We start from the raw sequence: 7,111 nt of genomic DNA, 5'->3' as shown, positions 1-7,111 counted from the left end.
GGCGAATTTTGGCTAGCGAGGTAGTGGCAGAATCCTTAGGGGGGAGACGGCGCCAAGCCTTAAGACCGGCGACTTGGATTTGGGCTAGTAAACCAGGGGGAAATTTGGCCTGGACTTCATTGGTTTCATAGGGGGGTCTGCCAAGAAGTTTATCTCTGGTCCACGAGCGGGAGCTTTTACTTTCATTATTACGTTGGGCTGTTTCTCGGCAGTTTTCAACAAAGTCTGTACGCCAAAGGACATAATCACCTCCTGAGAGCGTGGCTCGAGCTAAGGATAGCCAGTCATTAGGTGTGAGCCATTTGTCACTTAAGCTTTCGAGAAGGGCGATGGTAAAGGGGGCCGTAGGGCCATAGTTACTGACCGCGGCTTTAAGATCTTTAAGATGTTTAAGATTAAGGCGGCGGTATTTTTGTTCAGATGTGTTACTCTGGCTAGGGTTGGGGTCTTCAGTGTCTGAAGCTTCATTGTCTGAGTCTGGATTTTGAGTTTGAGAGTCAGAGCCTTCTTCTTCTTCCTCAACGACCATAGGGCGGGAACCCTGACTGCGGGTGACGGGAAAAGCGTGGAGGGTGGTTTTTGATTTCAGGTTTTTTGGGACAGTTTTGGAAGGGTTTGGGTTAGTAGAGAGGGTGATAAGTTCTGCCTCGAGGGCTTGGACTTCTTTAATAAGCTGGAGGTGTTCTCGTTTCTGTTGGAGGATTTCTTTTAAAGAGGATATGTCTCGGGTAAGAGAGACTTTAGCTTGTCTGATGGGGTCAGAATTAAAGGATAGATTTGGAGCTGTAGCACGGAAAGGAGGAGGATAGTAAAAGGTGGGGGGGTTATATGGTAGAGGAGGAGGATAGTAAAAGGTGGGGGGGTTGTATGATGGGGGTTTGTAAGTTTTATTAGGAGGCTCTTGAAGAGCAGGAGCAGTGAGACCCCAGGGATTCTTACCGTCGTGATAATGGGCAGCTTGTTCATCAAGGGTTTCCTGATCTTCCGGGGAGAGTTTATCATCGAAGGGTGTTTTATTTAAATCTTTAAGTGAGGGATAGATACCGGGGACTTTGGTACTGGGGGTAGGATGGGGTTTTTTGGTTTTTTCTTTAGATGGGTCATCTGGTATATCTACCTCGACTGATGGGCAAGCTGAGGATGGGCGGGAGCTGTCTTTTAAGACTGTCTCTCCTGTTTTTATTATATCTTTTATAAGGTTCCAGTAAGACAAAGCAGATTCCCTTACTCCTCGCGTCCTGAGGGACTCCTTAGGCCCACCGAGGAATACCTTGTGAGAACGGAGAGGTGCCCATGTTGATGTGGGAGCTTCTCAATTCTTTGCCTCCTCCGCGTAAGCCTCTGGGACGTATAAACCCCGTGCCAGGTCAGCCCTGAGTTTCCAATGCCTAGGACAGTTGTCTCGTCAGCAATCTCTGTTTGCCCAAAGGCCCCTGCTCACGTATCATAGGTCGGGATGTATAAGCCCCATGCCAGGTTAGCGACCACTAAGACAGAGTGAGCTCAGGGTTTGCGAGAGACGTGACGAGGAACCAACCAGAGACAAGTTACTCCTCAGGGTGATTCAGAGATCTCGCTCGGCCAGATCGCGGTACCCTTAACACTTCCCGGATCGGCGAGACGAGTGCTTATTAGCGGACTGGAGGTTGAATCGAGAAGCTCAAAGTGTCCATCAAAGGGGATAAAAACTAGTTCTCACAAGGAATTCACTCTTAAATCTTGTCTGAAAAGATCATCTGCAATACTCAACTACAATCAGATCATACTCACGGACGGGCAGCTCCGCGGCGATCAAGTGACAGAGTCTTCCTCGTGGCGTTCCACGGCGACTCAAGAGGGTGTCCGGCCGGACCGATGTGCAGATGTTCCCCGGAGAGCCGACTCTCGTGCCCCACGTTGGGCGCCAGTAATGCCCCGGCCAGCGGGGTCTTCTAACGGGGGTACCGAGGCGGCGCACCTAAGAGAATGAGAGACAGACAAGGGACGCAGAGAATGGAGGCAAGACAAACGGGTTTCTGATCAAGCCTCAAAACTTTATTTTTACAGCGTTCCTTATATGTGATTTCTAGAAGGGTGGATGCCTAGGAGGGGTGGGGGCTGACTTAGATAATCGGCTAAAGTCGTAACTATAGATAAAGGGTGTGGCGGTTGAAGGGCGGCTACAGAAGAAATGCTTTGTCCTCAGGCAAGAGGAAGTGGGCCTAGTTACAGTAACTTACTGAAGGTCAGAGTTAATCCTTTGACCGACTCTTGGTTCCTGACAGTTATGTTATGGGGGAGGGTGCCTTCTGGGTCCCCACCTGTTTCTGGTGGAAGTGGAGCTCTTGCGATGCTGCAAGAACAAGAATTTCCTCAGGCCCCCACGGGAGGATGAGGTTTCACGGGAAGCTTTGTTGATGATGTAACATTAAGGGAGTTCCCTTCCCATGTCCCATCTCCCTCTGTCTCACCATGGAAAAAAATCCAGCTGGCACGGCTGGCGTGGCTCAGTGGTTGAGCATCAATCTATGAGCCAGGAGGTCATGGTTTGATTCCTGGTCGGGGCACATGCCCAGGTTGTGGGCTTGATCCCCAATGGGGGGCATGCAGAAGGCGGCTGATCAATGGTTCTCTCTCTCTCCCTCTCTCTCTCTCTCTCTCTCTCTCTCTCTCTCTCTCTCTCTCTCTCTCTCTCTCTTCCTTTCCCTTCCTCTCTGAAATCAATAAAAATATTTTAAAAAAAAGAAAAGTCCAGCTGTGTCTTCAGCAGGACCGAGATCAAAGCCACTTCCCAGAGTCTTCACTCCATATTAAAGCACAGTCCAGTCTAGCATCTGGCTAGCTAGCTTAGCTTGTGCTCCCAGCTGCAGTGCATTGTGTGTCACATGGCGGGCTAGCAGGTGTCACAGAGAAAGCGAACGAGTGCAGGAAAGCAGGAACAGAGCAAGATGAACAAGAGAGTGAGAACTCTTTGTCTTGGGGTTATAACTCAGAGCTTAACCAATATAGCCTTCAGGATTTCACATGCTTGCATTGCTCTGCCCCCTAGCCCCTGATCTTTGTTCCCAGGTTAGACTGACAAGCAAGCACCTTCCCTACAGCATCCCAACTTTCCCTCTTTCTTTGATCCGTCTCCCCAGTGATTGCAGGGAATGGACCGGTGGGTCCCTGGGGAGTGTGAGGTTACAGCTTCCTGATGAAGTTGCCCAGATGACTATGCTTATGATGTCTGGTCTCCCTTTTGCCTTCTTCCTATTATTAATATCAACTAGCTAGTTATGATGGTATCGGTTATATGCAATTGCTTTGTTGATGCCATGAGATTTTTTAAAAAATATATTTTATTGATATTTTACAGAGAGGAAGGGAGAGGAATAGAGAGTTAGAAACACCGTTGAGAGAGAAACATCCATCAGCTGCCTCCTGCACGCCCCCTACTGGGGATGTGCCTGCAACCAAGGCACATGCCCTTGACCGGGAATCGAACCCAGGACCCCCCAGTCCACAGGCCGACGCTCTATCCACTGAGCCACACCGGCCAGGGCTTTTTAAAAAATATATATTTTATTGATATTTTACAGAGAGGAAGGGAGAGGAATAGAGAGCCAGAAACACCGTTGAGAGAGAAACATCGATCAGTTGCCTCCCGCACACCCCCCACTGGGGATATGCCCGCAACCAAGGTACATGCCCTTGACCGGAACCAAACCCGGGACCTTTCAGTCTGCAGGCCGATGCTCTGTCCACTGAGCCAAACCGGTCTCGGCGAGATTTTAACTTTTATTTAAATTATCTAGTTATTTTCTCCTATTTCAAAACACTCCCAAAACTCAACTCCAGAAGACAATATTCCAATAATATTATTTTACTTTGAATTTACTATTCAAAAAGCATAGTACATTAGCTCATTTAATGCTCACAAAATACCTTATCATTATTAAATAAACATTATTATCTTCATTTTATATTTGAGGAGACTCATAAACTGAGCTTCAGAAAGTTAAAGGGAAGTATGATCAGAACTCACATTTTTGTGTGCATCCATTATGTGCCAGACCCCATTACATATGCCCAAGTTCGTAAGGGTCAGACCAGACTTAACCTGGCTGTCCTGGTCATTTTAAGGTGTTGCAATATCCAAGCCAAGCCAACCTACCAGCCGTTGTTCACCCACCTGAGACAACTTTGCTTTGAGTATTGGTACCAAAATTAGAGTTTTTATTCTTCAAATGGTTGAAAAACAGCTGAGGTCATCCTCCCCAAAGCCAATAATGTTTCCAGTCCAATTCATAAAGTCACTAAGTAATAAGATCTGAAGGACACTTTTCCTGTTTTATTTTTATTGGGAATGAGTCCTGTTTTTATTTATAATTTCTCTGGAGGAGTTGAGGCACTGAGAGAGACAAATTACCCTTGGCTTGATGTATCCAATATCATCAAACTGCCCCATGCAGATATTATGTTATTAAAATGAGCACTGCCGTATGAGATCATTCTATCTTGTTACATTGTACCCAGGGCAAACTATTTAAAATAAACTGAAATGAATACTTGATGAAAGAGAAAAGAATATTCCTTTTCGTTTTGTTCTTCTTCTTTTTTTTTCTTTCTGGCTTATCCTTGTTTCCTCTTTCTACTTTTTTACATCATTTTGACCCAATTCACCCTCATGGTTTATTCCTCCCTTTCCATTTCAGAGTTGCTGTAATGGCAGCCTAGCTGCAGACAAGGGACCATTGTTCTCGGTCGGAGATGGCGTGGAAGACAGGAAGCGCTGTTGCTCTTTCTACTGAGGACACCTACAAATGTCTTGTCTTCCATCCAGGGACGCACCTACCACACTGGCAAACAGGAAGAGGGCCCCATATCCCCTGACTGATCCAGGACAGAGAGAGCTATGCAGTACACAGTACCCATCCATTGGAATGGCCATTTCTGGTCACTCTGCTATGTTAGTGAACTGGTCAGTCTATAGCCTTGAGGCTTACAGTTGAGCGAAGGACGAGCTCCATTCTAAACCTATAGAATCAGGATTTGCATGTTAACACAATCCCCAGCTGATTCATCTGGATTTGAGAGGTACTAGTTTACAAGATGTCCTTTCTCCATAGACACATTTTCTCTTTCTTGTAACTGTGGCACATGGTGCAATGGATATCAACAGAATTACATACTATACTGAGATATATCTTAGTAGAAATTATGTCCCCACATAGAACTAGGTTCCCTAAGACCAAGAGAAAACAAAGTTAACTTCGAACAAAAAGTTGAGCTTTTTTGCCTGATATGTTTTTAATACTCTGAGATCAGAAAACGTCCTTGTTGCAGTGATTTGACTCCTCTTGTAGAGACCTCGTCAAACCAGGGAAATACTTACAATTCAAGCACCAGCCCAACTCTTTCTTCTTGGCAATCCCTAGAACTCCTCAAACAGCCCTTCGGGCAAAGACAAATCACAAATTTTCAAATAAAAAACAAAAGTAGTCAAGCAAAATAAATTTCTTCTAAGATTCCTTGAGCTGTTTTCAGTATGTTTATGCATCTTCTCGTAACAGCTGAGCTCCCGGGAGTGACACTGATTTATTTGGATGCTTAGCCTGATTCTTTCTCATTTGGGATTTTTGGGTGATAACACAGTGAGAATTTACTATTTTGATTTTCCCCCAATATCTCAAGGCCACATTCTCTTTAAGCATTCCGAGAAAAGAATCTCAAGGTTCTTTGAGCTTTTTCTCTCCTGTGATTTAAGTTCAAGCCAAACTATTGGGTTTATCTTATCATTAGTTATCTAAGTGACCTCTCTGCCAGAGCAGCATTCCATTCGCTTTCACTTTTGTTTCAATCCACCTCCTCTAACTTTACCTCTTCTGTGGGGAAAACCCTCCCTGACTTCCTGAGAGAGAGAGAGAGAGAGAGAGAGAGAGAGAGAGAGAGAGGACTACTCTTTGTGTTTTACTGCTACTGCTATTCTATCTCTTCAAATGGAATACAAGCAAAGCAGGAAAACAACAGTAATATTCTCAGATTGCCTTAAAATAATTTCCTTAATATAATATTGAGGTTTAGTGCCTGATATCTTATAGGCTTGGATATTAAGCATCAAATTTTTTTTTTAGCATCTAGTTCATGAACAAAACACTTGTCTCTTTCCCAGCACTGTCAAAGACAGTGGCGTTATTCTCTAAATACTCTAACAAGACAGACTTTTCTGACCAACCAATTATGTTTATATGATAAATCAGTGGTTCAGGCATGATTCAAGAAGATAACATACCTTATCTTTTAAATTTATTTTTATTATTTTACTTGGATGACTTCTATTTCTAAATGTTCGATATATCTTACAATATTTTATTCACTTATGCAAACTTATTTATACACACTAATATGAAAATGTATACATTGGGCCCGGAGTATTTGACTCCTAGGCTTGTATCTAACCACTTCTTAGAATAAGTATGTAGCATGTACCAGGGATAGCCACTTTATTAGTAACTGTAGGTGACACAAAATAAATAAAAAATGGTCGTTGTGGTCAAAGTACTTCCCTGGGTAGGAAGACAAAGCAGAAGAAATGTATGAGAAAAAAAAAAAAGTCTCAATGTATAAGTAACAACTACCATTTGTTGAGCACTTACCATGGGTGCTTAGCCCTCGACATATATCAGTATCATTCACAACAGCGCCATTTCACAGGTGAGAAAACTGATGCTGGGAAACTTGGGTAACGTGAAATGGGAATTCAAATCCACATCTGATAGCAAAACCACGCTCTTAACTATATAGTACTGCTTGCCTGATAGAGAGCAAGGGATGGGGAACTTATTTTCCTTTACTTTTAGAAAAAGTCTGTTGTCTACTGTTTTATTTTTTCCCAGCTTTATTGAGATATAATTGACATAACACTGTATAAGTTTAAGGTATACAACTTGTTGATTTCATACACTTAGAGATTGCAAAATGATTCCCACCACAGTGTTAGGGAGCACCTCCATCACATCACATCATTGCCATTTGTTTTTGGGTGTGGGAACATTTAAGACCGATAACTTTAGCAACATTCTTTTACTTTTATATATTCCAATTGCAAACCTCTTGAAAACTAGAATTAGGTTCCATAATTTCTTTGTAT

Source organism: Eptesicus fuscus, chromosome 11 (genome assembly GCF_027574615.1).
Source record: "Eptesicus fuscus isolate TK198812 chromosome 11, DD_ASM_mEF_20220401, whole genome shotgun sequence".
Taxonomy (NCBI): Eukaryota; Metazoa; Chordata; class Mammalia; order Chiroptera; family Vespertilionidae; genus Eptesicus; species Eptesicus fuscus.
The sequence above is the reverse complement of the archived record's forward strand: the minus strand, read 5'-3'. Positions refer to the sequence as shown.